This window comes from Nothoprocta perdicaria, unplaced genomic scaffold (assembly GCF_003342845.1).
Source record: "Nothoprocta perdicaria isolate Ctin4 unplaced genomic scaffold, notPer1 scaffold_0, whole genome shotgun sequence".
Taxonomy (NCBI): domain Eukaryota; kingdom Metazoa; phylum Chordata; class Aves; order Tinamiformes; family Tinamidae; genus Nothoprocta; species Nothoprocta perdicaria.
The window spans coordinates 492,903-509,711 of record NW_020454092.1 but is presented as its reverse complement, the minus strand read 5'-3'; the positions used below and the strand labels follow the sequence as shown (position 1 = coordinate 509,711).

Here is a 16,809-nt window from a genome sequence, read left to right as displayed (position 1 = left end):
AGTTGCAGAAGACTTTGCCATGATTTACTGATTTCCTGTAGGTAAGCCTAGTAGAGAGTAAAATTATAGTTAACAGAGTGAAGAATACTTAGCTTTATGGCCTGGATGATCCTGTGGCTTTAAATTAGTGAAGTGCTTGGAGTTCCCAAAAATATAAAACTGTGGTCGTGGAACATGGAAGCTGTCTGCATTTGCTTAATGTCACACTCTCCATGACTGCTCAAACTCTGTCTTGACAATTCATCTCTTTAATGGGATTTTACTTGATAAATGTGAGGTTGATCAAATTATTGTAGCCTGCCTTGGGAACCTAGCTGGARTACTCTGTTTGCTAACCTGTCAAATATAAGTTATTAGAATAAGGGAGAGATATTCCATATTGTAAGATCTAAAATAGAGCACAGAAGGAGGATGTGGAAGGGTCTAGGTATCTACCATTTGCTGCATTGTGCTGTTTGGAAATCTGCAGCTGATGACAAATTCAGATTTGTATGCTAAGAAACAGTGAGAAATGCTGAAAAATAATGGCTGGCCAGCAGGAGATTGCCAYGCACGTGTACCTCCAACTATCACATGGAAGGAGAAGCTTAGTCCTCTTCCCCTTTCCTCCCTTCTGCTTTAGAATATGACAGTAAACACTGATTTGGCAAGATGTGAGGGAAGCTTTCAAGTAACTAGCATCCCACCTTCATACCTTCTGTGTTAATGCTGGCAAAGCAAGTAAGTAGCAGGGAGAGTTTCCAAAGTTGTTGCTGTACTGGGACAGATTGCTCTCCCAGTTCTGCTGGTGCAAATTGAGCATGTTTCTGGTGAATAGGGTGCAATTGCCTTAATATTCACAGGGTAACTTAAAGCATGTCCTTCAGTGCCTACTGTTAGATTGGTCTTGCCATCTCTGATATAATTCTAATCTTWTTTCTTTTTTGTCAAAAATTAAGAATTGATGCTCTGTCTCATAAAGCAGCCTTAAATGAATAGGGGATGGCAGTCCAGTCTCAGGAAGGTGGACTGAAAACTTGTATCAAAAAAGCTGTATTTGTCAGCATGATATCACAGCAGCTACTGCCTTTATTTGGATGTACAACACTTACACTTCATGTTTTTTAAACATGAAGTTTAAAAAAAACACTTCATGTTTTTTAAAGGGTCTGTAGATTTCATATATTTTTGACAATATAKTACCCAAAGTAACCTTGTTGGTCTGTGGTAATGGAGAAACATAGGAGTTTGTCTGTGTTTTTTCACTCTGCTAACCCATTTGAATTTTTAGTGTGATCCATACTGATGGAACTGTACAACTGCCATTCTTTAGAAAAGAACCCGTCATAGCAAGGCTCTATAAAAGCACCAAGATTGATAATCTTGGCATCAATGCTTATCTACTTTGTTTCAAATGATTTGCTGTGTGATTCAATATGTGATATTGAATATTGTTAGTCAGGCAGGATTAAGGCAAAAGAGAGATCCACTTTCAACTCCATGAAAATACTGCAGAACTTTAGTTATCCTTGGCTGAAGGTGATGGATACAGGTGTTTGAGGCACCTCTTCTGCGCATGAAAGATTGGCAAAGCCTGGCCCTTCCTCGTGCCTGTTCCTGCATGTCATCCCTGCAGTCTGTCTGCAGCCCAGAGGCATGATTTGATCTGGTATCCGTTTCAACAGCCACATTTTGCATCTGTCRCATCTTGCCATGTGGAGACTAGGGCTCTATGGAAATTACAGAAACTGATTTTTAGCATGAATTAGCATTGCATTTCTTGATGTGATTCTATGTCACTGTAGCAATGATGCCCATCAAATACTGAGCAAGCACACAATATTGCTTCTATTCACAGTCCTTGGAAGTGTTTTTATGTTTATTAACATATCAAAGAGTCTTAAGCTATATTGTATAAAACTTGACTTCTTTGAGACTCATTCTTGGATGAAAGCAAATAGAAACATCCAGGAAGCACATTAATTTCCCCATTAAGAGAATGCCTTTATTGGCTTTCTCATACTTTAGAGCTAAAGTATGATTTTTTTTATTTCCCTGTTTTTCAAGAAAGGTAATTACTTTGATTAATTCCTGAAATATCTTAATTACAAAATAACATCTGACAAATGTACACCTTTAAGCTCTGCAGATGTTTTTAATACTGCTGTTTTTCTTAGAAGCAGTGCTGCCAAAGTTGTTTTTTTCTATAACTAGCATTTTTATTAGCCAAGAAAGTCTTCTTCATCCTCAGCAGATTGTATTATTAATTGTGGTATCTCTAAGCATGATCTGCTAAATGGGGTCAGGGACAAAAAAAATAAATCATAACACAACTGGAAGCCTGAAAATCCTATTTCAAGGAGGACYGTTCTGGGCTTTCATTGGTTCCTTTTTACTAGGTTAAAAATATCTATCAGAATTTCTGTTTTGATAATGTTTGCATCTTTTTGCCTTAGTGGGCAGCAAGTCAAGTGCATATGGCACTGTTTATGCCTCTGAACTTCTGCGTTTGACCTAGACTGTCTATTCTTTCCTCCAATGTCACCGCTTAGGCTTCCTRGGAGCATTGGCCCTTTCAGACTGTCGGTCAGGTCAGTGCTTCTCTGTGTYGGGAATGGGTGGTGCAGTTTTTTACTCCTTCCCTCTTCCCAAACCACCCCTRGGTCCTTTCTTTCTCACAACTGTGTATCCTGAGACTATCCAGTTTCTTGAAAAAATAGTCATCCCTTAGAAGCTTTTATTTAGCCCAAGGTTGTTGTTACTTTCCAGTGACAGGTATAGCTGTGGGATCCTCCAAGGCATTTCTTCCAAATGCTTGCATGCTACACTGGAAAAGAGGCTTTCTGTTTATGCTACAGAAAGRCTAAGGCAAATAATGTGATCCATTTATTGGATCAATAGATGTATTTTAACACTGTCATCTTAAAAATCCATTAGTTTAAACCTGCTGGCATTAAAAAAAGATCTTTGACAACATCTGAGGCAATGGAAGATCTTGCATGTTAGCAGAGAAAGCAAGGTGATTGGATTAGATAACTTTTTGGATTGCCTGATTTATTTTAAAAAGTTGTAAAAATATTGTAAGAGTGATCACTTTGATCTAGAAAGAACAATTTAACCTATAGAACCTGCTTAGCACAATGGGGATTTCTCCTTCCTTAAGGAAGGGGCACTCAACAACTTAAAATGCAAAGTAACTAAAAAGCAGACAAAATCAAATTCTTAGCACTGTGGATTAATAAATAAGCTCAAAGAGATGATGCCTTCTGCTTGCCTTCGAACACTTCTGGTAGGTGCTGTTTCTTTTCCTGGGCATAGATCTGTAAGGTCCAGCACTTGCCCTTTTCTTTGGCTGGTTCCTCCCCTCTTTTCATCCATGGTGAAACGCTGCCTCACTGAAGTCAATGAGCGTTACGGGATTTCAGCCCAGGTAGTTAGTAATTGCTTCCTTTTTCCTACATAATACAAGAGCAGCATAAGCTGTTGGCACTAAGTGTAAATCCTCTTTACCCTCTTGCCCTTCTGTGACAGTTCCTATCTACTTACATAGCTGGCGTGCCATGGGAGCGGGAGGCTGGGATCACTCGCRTGGTTATTTGGGAGTGCTCAACAGCTTGGTGAACCCGGCGCTGTGCTCAGGTAAACTGTATTAAAGCCCTGCAAGCCCTTGTGGTACACAGCCTGCCTGAAGAGAGGAGAGGCTGGGAAGTGAGCGTGGCCTATCTCCCGGGGGCAGGGAATGATGAGAGTTAGAGGGCCCAGCTTGTCATCTCCGTTGATTATGGCCAGTTGCAGATGTCAAGGAGGGAAAGATGTTAAAAAATAATCTAGTGTCTGTTCTTGCATCAGCCTTGTTTGCCTGAGTAGTGGAACTGCGACGCGGTTCTCAGGGGTTAATGGATGTTGCTGCAATCCCATTAGCTCTGTGAGCTACCAAATTCCTGGAAATCTGCTCATGGGGAATGTGAAAAAACGAGCCCGGAACTTGCCTCGAGGAGACAGCAGACCCTTTTGCATGATCTCATGGGGTTTTATAGAACAACCTGTTCACAAGGTATTTCTTTTATTTTTTTAAGTTGTGATGACAGGTTGTTTATGCCACAAATATTCAAGAACAGGACATTATGATATGATGTCCTTTTAAAGGCATGTACTCCCTGTACTTAAATACTGTGAGTGGATGTTCACAGAGTTCACATATATACCTAATTTCTCTCTCAGGCAGTTGTCCWAGGTAGGGTTTTTATGGTGATGCTGAAGGCTCATTTTTATCCTTCAACTTATCTGGGATCAGACAATACTATTTGTGTGCATTTTCTCTGAACTCTGCATAATATAACTTCTCCAGCTTTAAATACTGAGGTTAAAAGAAAACCGAACCCCATAAATAAGTTTGCATGCTAAATATCTAACTGAACATTACCTCTGTTCACTTGAAATTGCAATGATAAAATTCTGTGGACCTTTGATATGCAGTATTTAGCTCTAAGCCAGGCTTGTGCAACGTTTGCTTGAAGGTGATATATAATCAGCATTAAAAATTAAACCATGCAATCCTGTTTAATACTGATTRATATGAATTCACCTTTCTTAAGCCTTAACTTCTGATCAGTTCCTCAGCAGYTTCTATTTGATTTTGCACTCCGCATCTGCTTTTGACCTTGGAAAAATATCTTTTCTGGCTATGAAGCTAAACTTCCTTGGAGTATTAACCACTTAATTTTCCATTTTCTGCTYATTTCTCCTTATTTACATATTTCTGAATACAAGTTAGTGGAAACATTTTGGTAGGATCATCATTTTGTTATCTTCATGCCATACTGTGTGATTCTTATTTTGTTTCCTTTTTGGTATGACCTCCTTTTGGAAATTGAGTCCTTCTGCAAACGGCCTTGTTGTGAAAGAATAGAGTTATAAGTGAACTTGTTTGAGTTACTTARGCTTTTATGCTTAATTCTCTCTGGGGATAATGCTGGAGACTCTCAGTACAATTAAGGGAAGATTAAAAGCTCAGTGCAGGCTTATTTTCTCTCTTCTTTCTTTCTGCCAATACCCTTCCATCCTGTATCCTCTTTAAAAACATGAAACACTTTTCAAAGGCCTTTTCCTCTGCTGTCACTTTTGTGACAATTTCTAGTATGCTGCTCTTCCATGGACTTATAAATGTGGTTTCTGTTTCTGTGTTATTTTGCTTTTGATCCTGCTAGYGTTTAATGCCAGTTCTGTTGATCTTTGGTTCAGAGTTTTTTAGGCATTTTTCCTCAGATTTAATTTGTGGGGTTTAGAGTCTGTTGGGTAACCAGGGGCTGTCAGAGCTATGAAATAACTCTCTCACCTTTGAAGTAGATGAGATTTGTATTGTCACTTAGGGTAGTGGCTGTAAAGAGTTAATAAAGTAAGATGAAAGGGCAGGCAATTAAGCAGATACGATTCTGAACACACTGAAGGAGTATACCTGATTATTCAGAAGGGAGCATTGGTACCATTTTCTATAATGCCTATTCAAAGATGAACTGTGCTTCAATCTGGGCATATTATAGCTGGAACACTTGTCTGCCCTGTTGCTGTGCTATGGCTTATGTAGTAAATATCTTGAGGTGGCAGGGGAAGTTCTCATTGAAATTCTGATCCTTGCAGGGTCTTCCTGTCTGTATTTGCATGTATTTCCTACAGTGAATTGATTGTTTCATATAGGTAGTTAATTCTGTTTGATTTCCACCCCCTCCCCCCCCCCAAAAAAAAAAATTTCTCTTTTTTTTTTAAGGAACAGACTTCAATGCTATCACAAGATAATGAGGGCTTTTCAGTCTTTCAACCTTTCTGAAGAATGATTTGGTGCGACTTCAGAAAATGGTGCATGCAACAGGTCAGCCAATGGGTAGTGATGCTTTGCATGAATTGCTGAYTCTGTACCCTGAAGAATGAAGTATGACTTGAAAGCTGGGACGCAAAATCCTGGAAATGCTTCAAGCCTTAGCAAGGGCAGGAATACAGATTTTTTTTCACGGTAATTCTCCAATTTTACACATGTCTCCATACTGTTAGCCCAAGTATCATTGCGGAGTGTTRGGTGATTACCTCTCTTGGTGTCCTTTAACTGGACAATGTCTTTGGTTAGATGAATTCTCATCCCATCTGGAAAGAATTGTAATACATGGTGGTGATATCCAAAAGCAGACCATGAGTTAGTTTCTGTCATTCTTYAACAACATGATTGGTAATACTACTAGTCTGCCACTGTTCTTTGAAACATAAGAGAACAATAGACCCGCAAAAACAACCCTTAATGTTTTTGCTCTGTTGCGGATTGCGCTCTCGATGGTGATTTACTTTATACTTGCCTGTGTCCCTCCTGGGTTAGCCAAAGCAAAGCTCATGTTTTAACATATTCTGTGTAGGCACAGATAGTATTAAATGTCTAGTGTGAAACAGGTGGTTGACAATGGTTGATGGTTGATCTCCATGCCCAGCTAATRTGAACCTGTAGCTTACAGTTCTGCTGTCCTTGCCACTTAACATTTTTTGTTGATTTTTTCTTAAAAGTCTATCTTTATTGCTGAAACGGTTTGCTTCACTTCCGTCTACATATGTGTATCTTATTATCTGATAATGCCATAGCACATGCACAAATTAAAATTAGTAATACTGTAGAAATCTTTTTACATAGGGGGAAAAAGCAACCCCTTTTGTTTTTTTTAAAGCTGTTAAAGTAGTAAAGAATTCTATCTTTATATTAGATATGTTCTTTTTAAGTGAGGAGTCTTCAATGGCTTTCTTTGTGCAAAWAATTTGCTTTAAGAAATGCCAAGCATGTGACACTTCCCAAAATAGATCTTTCAGTATGAGGAAAATAAATATCAACATATTGGCTTTCACTACTATCAAATATACTTTGATGTACATTTTTGTATACTATTCCTTTGATACTACAGASAAGAAAATCTTTGTGTTACTAGTTTATTTTCAGGTTGCTAGTAGAGCATCTGCTGCATTAATGTTTAATACTGTGTTGCATTTTGAAGTTTCTGTACTAAGACCTATTTCTTTGCAGTTTTACTGCTGCATCAGTGTTCATCTTTTCACCGTAGACATTAATCACAAACTGCTCCACAGGAGAAGTGGGGCAGATGTTGTCACTTCTTGTGCATAAGAGCACAGCAGCATAGATCCATATATTTGGAGCCTTCCCACAAGATAGTGGAGTCCCATCAAGTTATATTTACACCTGTTGATGACAGTACATAGAAAAGCWTGATATTCTTTCCCCAAACTTGTTTAGTTACACTGATTTTCTGGCAGTGATGGAAGGAATTTGTCATGCTGTGAATTCTTGACCTCCCTTCCAGGGAGGTTGTTCCCTGGTTATTTTCTTGTAGTAGTTTGTCTATTCAAGGTAGGTATCTTTTCYGAATGGCTTGTGGATGGGTGCTGCATTAAGAGAAACAGCCCACAGCCAAGTGCAGCATGGGCTGCTTACAAATTTAATTTTTATCCAAACTTTGGTTTCAGGCTTCATTCTTTAGTACTTGTCTGGACTGCTTTCGTTCTCAATTCCTTCTGTCATCRRTTTTCATATTCATCATATACTTTCACACAGTTGTCATGTCTGTTTTGTCATCACTTAACTTTTCTTAATTTTCCTTGAAAAAAGTTTCCTAAGCTCTTGATGACTTTTATTACTTCAGTTGTAATTAACTTTAAGCAATTCTGCCGCTATAGAAGGCAACACAATTTCCAGTGCCCTGGTACATCTGCAGCTACCTCTTTCTATGCATTGCCCTATTTTATTACCTTTTGCTTGCAGTCATTTAGCCAATTTTTAATTTACTTGACAGTAGTTATTCTGAAGTCATCTTTGGTTATATTTTAGATGAGTTRTTGTGGTGCTGTTAAGTACCATTCTAATATTCAAGTATGGCTATTAGTGAAGTATGCTACAACTATTCCATTCCTCTCTTTCATTAACTTAGTACTTAAAAGAAAAACAAAGAAAAGGACTGATCCAAGTACAGTAAGCACTGACTGACTCATGAAGTACTTTCTAAGTATTCTTGTTTTTATAATGAATTATAAGGTGACTTAGCACCTTTGGCCAGATACAGCCTTTTTTGAACTGAAGTAGCTAGTGGCATTAGTGCTRTTGTAAATTGTCCCATGCATGTGACGTGGATGAAAAATAAAGGAATTCAGCACTGTTCTGACATGCTAGGAGGGTCCATAATCAATGTGAAGTTCACTTGCAGCTGAAAGACGGAAAATTGTATTAGAAAAAGCCACTGATAACAATGTCTAATACTAACCCCAACAGATTGTTGTTTCTCTCCTGAGTTGTTGCTGTCTGTCCCAGGGCAAAGTTCTCTTCAGTGTGAACTGGTGCACCTCCTATTCTGTTTTGGTTTTCGCACATCCGTTAACTTTCAAATGRAAATGAATTAAGCTTTTTATTGGCACTGCCATGAGATTCTTATACAGTGAATATTTCTCTAAATTTGTCTCCTATAAATAGCATTAAATAAAACAGAATACTGAGAGATCTGTTGCCACAGWCAATACCGTTAGTTGCTTTGATAATGTGTTTGCATCCTCATGTTGCAGGTATGTTCTGGTGTTCATGGAATACATGGAGTGTTGCAAGAAAGGGCCAAGAGGAAGGAATCAAACTCATTTCCCACATTGTTTCATGGCAGGTTTTGTTCTCTGCTTAAGTGTTTGACTACTGCGCACAGGGAACTTCAAGGTCAGGAAGATATAGCAGAAATATACGGTGCACCTTTGGAGAAGCTGCAACATTCAGAGCACACAAACTTGATTTCAGTGCCTGGTAAAAATGGTTTATAGGAATGCTCACAGAGTAGTCACAAAAGTTTATTTTGAATTGCCTCCTTTGCAGTGTTTCTGTAAACATGCAGGTGAAAGTGTTTTCGATCCCTAAAGGGGAATGTGTTTGTCAGAGCTTGATTGTAAGTGTTGTGCTCACTGCTGTGACATGTCTGAAACAAGTAGCTCTTGTTTCTCTGCCTGCTCAGCAAACCTAGTGCTTGTCCTGGGCATCTTGATGAATAYTTCTGTTCTCACAGTGACTTTGATTTCCAAAATACAATAATGCTAAGCAACCTTAGCTTATTTTTCAGCCTTTTTTTTATTACAAGGTTTATCTCCTCTTTGAACTCTTAGCTCTTTAGTGAGTGCTTGATGGCCTTCCTGGTTCACAGTGTACGTCTCTGAGGAAACTGCTCTGTCTCAAAACTCTATGGTTTGAGATTCTAGGGTAGGTGTAGGAATCAAACTTTGCAGAGATCTCTTTCCACACACGGAAGTGAAAGAAATATAGCGAGCATCACAAAACTTGAATTGAAATCCAGACTTTAAAAAAAAGAAAAACAAACAAAAAAAACCCTACATACTTTAACTTATTCCATATCACAAACATAGAATGATATAGGAATATATATGATATTTTGGTATGTAATGTATACTTATATATAGTATAGTCCCATATCAATATAGTCCATCTAATGAACAACTCATGGCATTCAGAATATTTCAGAATATTTCAGAATATTTAAGGTTGGAAGGGACCTCTACAGATCATCTAGTCCAACCTTCCTGCTCAAGCAGGCACACCTACAGCATGTGGCACAGGGTGGCATCCAGGCGGGTTTTGAAGACCTCCAGAGAAGGAGACTCCACAACCTCCCTGGGCAGCCTGTTCCACTGCTCTGTCACCCTAACAGTAAAGAAGTTCCTCCTCACCTGGAGACGGAACTTCTTGTGTTTCAGCTTGTGGCCATTACCCCTCGTCCTATCGCTGGCCACCAGTGAGAACAGCCTGTCCCCTTCCTCCCTGCATTCTCCCTTCCTGAACTTATACATATTAATCATATCCCCTCTGAGCCGCCTCTTCTCCAGAGAAAACAGGCCCAGCTCGCTCAGCCTCTCTTCATACGAGAGCCTCTCTTCATACTTCATTTCTGAGTAAGAAATCCATCCTACTTCTGATGTATGTCATGGTGTGTTGCTTTGCCTAGTGTAGCTACCTACCTTTACCCAAGCAATTTTTCCCAGTTCTTGTCACCAAAATTCATGTTTTTGACCTTTTCTAATATTTTGTGTAGATGTAGTCTAAAACATGGCTTGCTGAGTGTGCAATGCCTTTGAATGATGGGCTTGCAGAAGTTTGACATCCTTTCCTGAGGATCATATCTGTCCATTGAACAGGTCGTTGTACTTCAGTTAAGGAAGCTATTTCATCTGGCTAGGTTGGAAGTCTTTAAAGCTAGTTTGTGTCTCTGGTTATTAAATATATATTTAACAGGTTCAGCGTGTCAAAGATTCTTTAAGGGGAACCTAGGCTAGCACACCTCTAAAGCGGTGCTGCCAGGCAGAAAGAGAACTGTCATCTTCTATTTCATTTTGTCTTAAACTTGTGGTCTGGTCTGATGGAGGAAGTGGAAGAGGACATTTCACAAAACTGTCATTAAAATGCAAGCTCATTGCTTGCTACTGTTAAAACTTTTTCCAGGGATTTTCAGCATGATGTTCAGCATTCAGGGAGTGCTGCAGTCCATGTGACTGTGCAACGTCTTCTATTTTGTTCTTCATCCTTTCTGTTTGTGTAGCCCAYACTGTGGCCTTTGTAGTTGGCGGTCACCAGACTCCCCTGTTTTTCAGGGAGCTCAGTATTTCAAATACCATCACATCTTTTCTTTTTTTAAGAAGTTTACTGGTGATTTTCTTGCAAAGAAACCGTTGAAATATATCCTTGAGGTTAAAATGTCACTACAGATTTATTTTTCCTAAACATGGGGTTTATGTGGTTATATGGTCTTTCTAGTCACTAAAGTGAGGTCTCTGATCAAGTTTTGCTGGAAGAGATGTGTTGAAAAATGTCATAATGTTAGCCTGGGAAAATAGGTGTTTTTTTGGTGTGTGTGCATGTGGTATAGTTAGCCTAATGGTGGATTAGTTCAAGGAGGAGTTTCAAAGGAGCTCTCAGTAGTGTAAAAAGGAACTTTCAGTAGCATAAAGTATCTTATCCCTGATTACCTTAACCTGTCACACTTGGTGTCTAGGGACATTGGCCCTTCCCCAGGCCCCCTGTGCAGCTGTGGCAGGACTCTGAGTTTTGCACAGTTTTGTTTGATTTTAGGTGTCCCTTTAGGAATCATTTTAATGATAATTTAGCCCCCCCCCCAATTTTTCCTTGCCTGTCTTAATCTATTTGACATTTTAAGTCTCATTTGCATAAATAAGCACCCTGCTATCTTATCACTGATTTTTGAGAACCTACAATTTTACCTGGAAATACTTTTTTGCCTGTAATTGAAGTGCACTTTGAATGAAGAATAAATCAGAAATACATTTAAAAGCACGCATATTTTGAAGAAATGCTTTTTGGCAAAACAATTTTTACTTGTTAGCACTGTTTTGTTCCATTATCTCCAATTAACTATTTTCCATTTTAGCAAGGTTTTAGCAAGGTTAGCAAGGTGTTCGGTCTTCAGTAGAGAACTTTTAATTAAAAGTTACTTGCGTGTTTTCAATTATAGATGATAACTTGTTTGACTTTAAACTCCCAATTGCCTTGAGTAATTTCCTCTAGAAATGTAAGATCCACTTGCATGTTTGAGGTATCAGTGGGTCGTGTACCTCTCTGGTGTGTAACACTTAAGGAAACTGTGAGGGCTTGGGAAGGGCAGATGATGTTTTTAGTGGTAAATGGTGGTACGGTGCCTGTTCTATCTGTACTTGCTGAATAGATATGGAACTGACTTTGTCAAGAGAGCAAGAATTTGGTATCAAACCAAAGATTTGGTACAAAGGTTGATTCAGTAAATTGGGAATTAAGGAAATGGGTGACTGGCAGTGTTGTGTGTGTATTTTTGCTTGGTGTCAGTCAATGCAGATTAATGTTGTTTCCCCCTTCATGGTCTCAATGCAGCAGAAAACTTGTGCTAGGAGGCTTACATTTTATGACAATCTTGTATTAAAACCATAGCTTGTTTGCTGTGCTAAAACTGGCAGTAAACAGTATATGTAGTTATGGTCAGCTGTGTTTAGGAAACTGGRTAGGTAGAGAGAAAGCAAGGGAGTGGAGTGTCTGCTTTACATGAGGCTGAAGGAGCCCATCTTGTTCAGTGTGTTGATGTGAAAGCTGACAGGAATTATGTTTACTGTGTTTGCATACGTAAGACCATTCAAGGGAGGAAAAAAATCAGTTAAAGGGCAGTGCTGCCTGGGAATAGATGGGTTCTAATGCAGTCTGGCTGTAATTTAGAAGTTGCTCTCTAGCCATTAGAGCAACGAGGATCAAAAGCAACTTTCTCTTYGGAGCCTGGAGGCAAGATCCTGGGATGCTTGAAGTGGAGATGCCTACCTTTTAGGCTCACTTTCTGCATGTACTTAAACTAGTAGCTCCAGACCTCTGTTTCTAGCCCAGATTTCAATATTCTGACTAACACCTTTTTCTCTAGCACTGCCAAGACCTATGTGAAACCACAGGGTCCAGAGCTTGTTTCATTTCTTAGTGAAAAGTGTCCATGCAATTCATGTTCCCCTCATATTTGGGGCAGTGCTGTCACTTTTTCCTGACATATCCAAGTTGCTCCTTTTTGGTGATGATGTCTGTTTGGGAAGGTTAGTCCTGAGCTGTCTTCTCTCTGATGCAGTGAATTTTTAATTTTTTTTTTTGGTTTTGTGGTACACTTTTCCGGAGGATGAGTTGGGACTGGACTGCTTGATGCAAGACAGATATATTCCTTTAGGACACTATGCTGAGTTATGAGAGCTGAGAAGTGGTTTCTTATTAGCCAGGCTTTCCACTGGGAATCGAGTCCTGAGAAGGATTCCCAGGAAGCTAGCTGGAGGTGAGGTGGTGGACTCAAAAAAGAGGACTTTTTTTGACAAGTTGGCCTCGGTTCCTGCAATGAGTGGTGCTGGGCATCTGTCACCCAGCGAGACTTCCCAAACTCAGACTCATGAAATGTTTGCTTGGGACTTCCAAGGAGCTGCCACTTGAAGGCTGGAATGGTCAGATCCCAGCAGCTCAGCACTGGGAGTGCTTTGAAACGCTTTTGGGGTAGCTTTCCTTCAGATATGCTCCCTCTGGCTTCCGGATGCCATTCCACAGTTGCCCATTCCACAGTTGCCCATTGCATTCCCAACAATGCACACAGAGAAGGATAACTGGGGAGGCTTGGGGAAGTAGTGTGAAGTTCAAGATCCAGATCTCAAAATGCCTTTGTAATATTGTTTACTAATGGCTGTGGATAGTACTTTCGTATTTTCTGTGCTTCTGTGGTAGGCGTAAATCCATGTAAAAATCCAGAAAGTACCTTGAAATGGATACTGCCTCCTACTTACTTAAAGGATTTCACATTAGAACAGAAATTATCCTTCTTTATTTTGGTCTCATTAGGAAAGTCAGTTCTATCTTTCTTTCTGTTTTCTATTTTTTAATTTTGTATTTTTATTCTCTCACTTTTTCATGCTTACCTTAGCTTACTACAAGTAATGTTCATTTAAAATGAATTCTACTAATAAAAAGAGAACAGGACTCTTAAGTGCCTGGATTTTTTCTGCTATTCAAATGTTTCTACTGTTTCAGTGGCATGTAGTTCTTGTTGAATATTCAGATATGCCATTTGTTTTGTAAAGAGGGGAATACTGCTGTGATCAGAAGGGGTAACTGCTAAGAGCAGCAGTGATGTGAGTCATTCTGACAGTGARCAAACTTGTCAGAATGTTCAAATTTTCAAGAATAGATGGCTTAAGACATCATTTTTTTCCTAAATATTTTTGAAAGTCCTTATGAAAATTTAAATAGCAGTGTCTCCTGGTGTCCTGAATTGAAAACATCATGAATTAACAATTGCATTTTACAGCTAAAATACTATTTGTTTACTGGAAAGTCAAAAGAGTAACTTTAGGGTTCAGTCAGATTCTTTGTAGTCCTTTTAATAGCTGAATTCAAAAATCCATAGTGTAAAATATGTTAGTTCTAAGTAGAAAAAAAGGAATTTATAATGCACATGTACACTGTGACTTTTTTACTCAAATGACTTTATATGTTAAGTACCTTTAAGCCACTGCCTTCTCCCTCCCCTGCCAGGATCCCTGTTTACTAATTTATTTCATGCTGGCAACTACTTTGGGATAAACTGGAATTTCACTGCAGACATATAATACTTTCGTGTTACAAAGCGAAAATCCCATGTTTTTGGCTGAAGTGTTGCTGTATTACAGCTGTCTCTTGCCCAGGGCCATCTGCATAGGGGAATACTCCTTTAATAGAATAAATCATTAAGAGGTTATAGCAGACTTACTGGAATCATTTTTCTGTACATCTCAGTACTGTTCTTATCAAAGATATTGAAGATGAGGCTTAGTGGATAAAAAGTGATGGTCTTGTGAGAGACAACATGCTTTGCAGTTGTTTCACAGAGGAAAAAACGATCTGTGCTACATTCRCTGTCTCTTTAATTCGGATTGCCAATGATAATGCAGAGTCTACAGCTAAAGAAAGGTAGGATGCAGAAGCAGAAACATTAGTGCTAATCTGCTGCAGGAAGACTAGATAAATCAGCAGAGCTCTCATACATCACTGAGAGGGAAGCTGATTGCAACTTGACCATGTGCCTAAGTGGTCACATCAGCAACAAGAACAGAGCATGGATAAAAAAACTAAAATGTACCCTTAGGGCTACGTGCTGTGCAGGACCTATAATAACACGTCAATGTAAGTTTAAGACTTTTTCTTGTTTCTCTCATTGAAATTATTGTTTTAAGCATGTTGAGATAAGATTATATWACTATTTTGCATAAATTTAGGGAAAATATAATAGAATCAACTGTAACACTAAGAAGGTAATAGTTTGATAGTGTTTGTGTTTGTGAATGATAATAGGCTTTATTTAGTATTACCATGCCTCAACATAATGCTTTCTTTGAGGAWGCTTTAATATTTAATCCTAACAGTCATATCTTAAAAATTGAGTAAGGTTCTGGGTGAGATGATAGTGAGATGTCTTGTCTTCATATCTGTCATCTTGCATTTCAAAATGAGTTGAGAGACAAAATGCCACAAATATATTTAGTTCTAGTATGAGAAATTTTGCATTACTATATTCTTTCTGTTAAGAAAACTCATAAAAACATTTTTGATGGACCTTTCTGCATTCTTGATTTAAGTGCAGCTGGTTATTTTCTGACAATTTTTAAAATCTGTGTAATTGTTTAATTTAATGTCACTTGAGCTTCTGCAAAAAGGGAAAGCAGGGATGACATGAAAACTGAATAAGTATTGATTGCGAGTCTGAAAATTAAATTTTAAAAGTTTTTGCAGTAAATCTGATTTCAGTTCTTTTTTTACTAAATTAGATTATCATATTTAATTGAGGCAAGTATAAGCAAACAAATGTATGAAACTAAGTGGGCAGCCCCCGCTTCCCGCTGTGTGAGACTATAAAGATGTTGATTGCTGCCCACAAATATCCTAACTAGAATGCAGAGCAGCATGTTTAAATAATGCACGGGGAAATGGAAAGGAAAGCTGGGATTTTACTGTTCGTGTATTAAGGTGCTTTGTTCAAAGAGTWTGTAATAAAAGCTGTTGAAATGGTATCTCAATGTCTCCCTACAACTTCGGGGAAAGAGAAAGGAAAATCCAGAAGTTATGTGCTCTGACAGTGGGGGAAATTTGGAAGCACTTAAAGCATTATTGTTTTGACTAATTGAGTATTTTTATGAAAGAGTGGGGGCTTCAAACAAATTCATGGAGTGTGGAAAACAATGGCTGAAGGATTCTTCAGTGACAGGAACTTGCTTAGTTAAGTGAAAAGATACAGCAGGGCATGCAGTTATGTTTGTGTTGGAGCTGTGGCAGATATAGTAACAGATGGATTAGAGATACCAGTAGCCTGAGTTTAATCTACAAAAGATTTCTGCTCATGGCGACTGAAAAATCTGTGGATAGTTGTATGTATGTTGGCCCCTTCACAAAAATAGAAATACTCAGTGTTGGCCAGTTTTGAGTCTTAAGATACYGATACTCTCGTTTTGGCTAAGACCCACTCTAAGTGAGGTTTTAGATACTGTTAGACATAACTGAGAAGGAGAGGTGGAAATCTAGAAAGGGGAAGGGGAGGCTCTGTGACAAAAAGGATGTTCATTCTTTTCAGCAGAACAAATACCCAGCTTCAACTGGCAGGTGAACTGTGGTTCAAGCAGGGAGTTTACTTGACTTCAAAACACAYATATATGTGCTCATGCTCTCAGATGTGGTTGGCCCTGAAGCTGAAGTCCCATTGGAAATCCAGTGTCTTAAATTGTCKGACTTTGAAAAATAATGATCTGGAACTGCAGGTGATTGTGATTATTCTAGCTTACAAATATGATTAAACAAGTATTTTTTTCCTTGTGACTGGACATAATTTGTTAATAATCCTTGCTGAAGTTAATGATTCAGCTTGTTTCAAATGCTACCATGGACTATAGCTGAGCTTGTACCGTGGTCTTAGAGCAAACATTTGATTCTTGGCTTTTTTATGAAGTATCATGAGGGAATCAGGATTAAATTAGATAACAAWTTGCCTTGCGCATGACAAGGCTGATCTGTCACTTCTATGAAGGTTTCTTTTCAGCTCAAGAGGTGAAAGTCTGTTATAGACTATCTGTGGCAGGTTGAATCTGACTTTGGATGCAGTTTCCGTTCGTCAAGACGAGGCACTTCCCTCGTGTGAACGCTCCCCGCTCAGGTGTGTGCTGTGCTGAGGCTTCACTGTTAGCAGTCAGCTTGTTTTTGCTAGAACTCAACCAGCCCTTCATTTCCAC

At 38.8% G+C, this 16,809-nt stretch overlaps 2 protein-coding genes across 3 annotated transcripts in view; both read left to right on the top strand.

Annotated features, from left to right (window-relative positions):
* The window catches only part of LOC112960132 (rap guanine nucleotide exchange factor 4-like), a 61,083-nt gene that overhangs the window by 38,960 nt on the left and 5,314 nt on the right, over nucleotides 1-16,809 (top strand). The window lies entirely within an intron of this gene.
* Nucleotides 14,661-16,809, top strand: part of RAPGEF4 (Rap guanine nucleotide exchange factor 4) — a 98,308-nt gene continuing 96,159 nt past the window's right edge. For both annotated transcript variants that reach the window (XM_026042941.1, XM_026042863.1), the window contains exon 1: nucleotides 14,661-14,716. The gene's annotated coding sequence lies outside the window, so the exon portion shown is untranslated. The remainder of the gene's footprint in view (nucleotides 14,717-16,809) is intronic.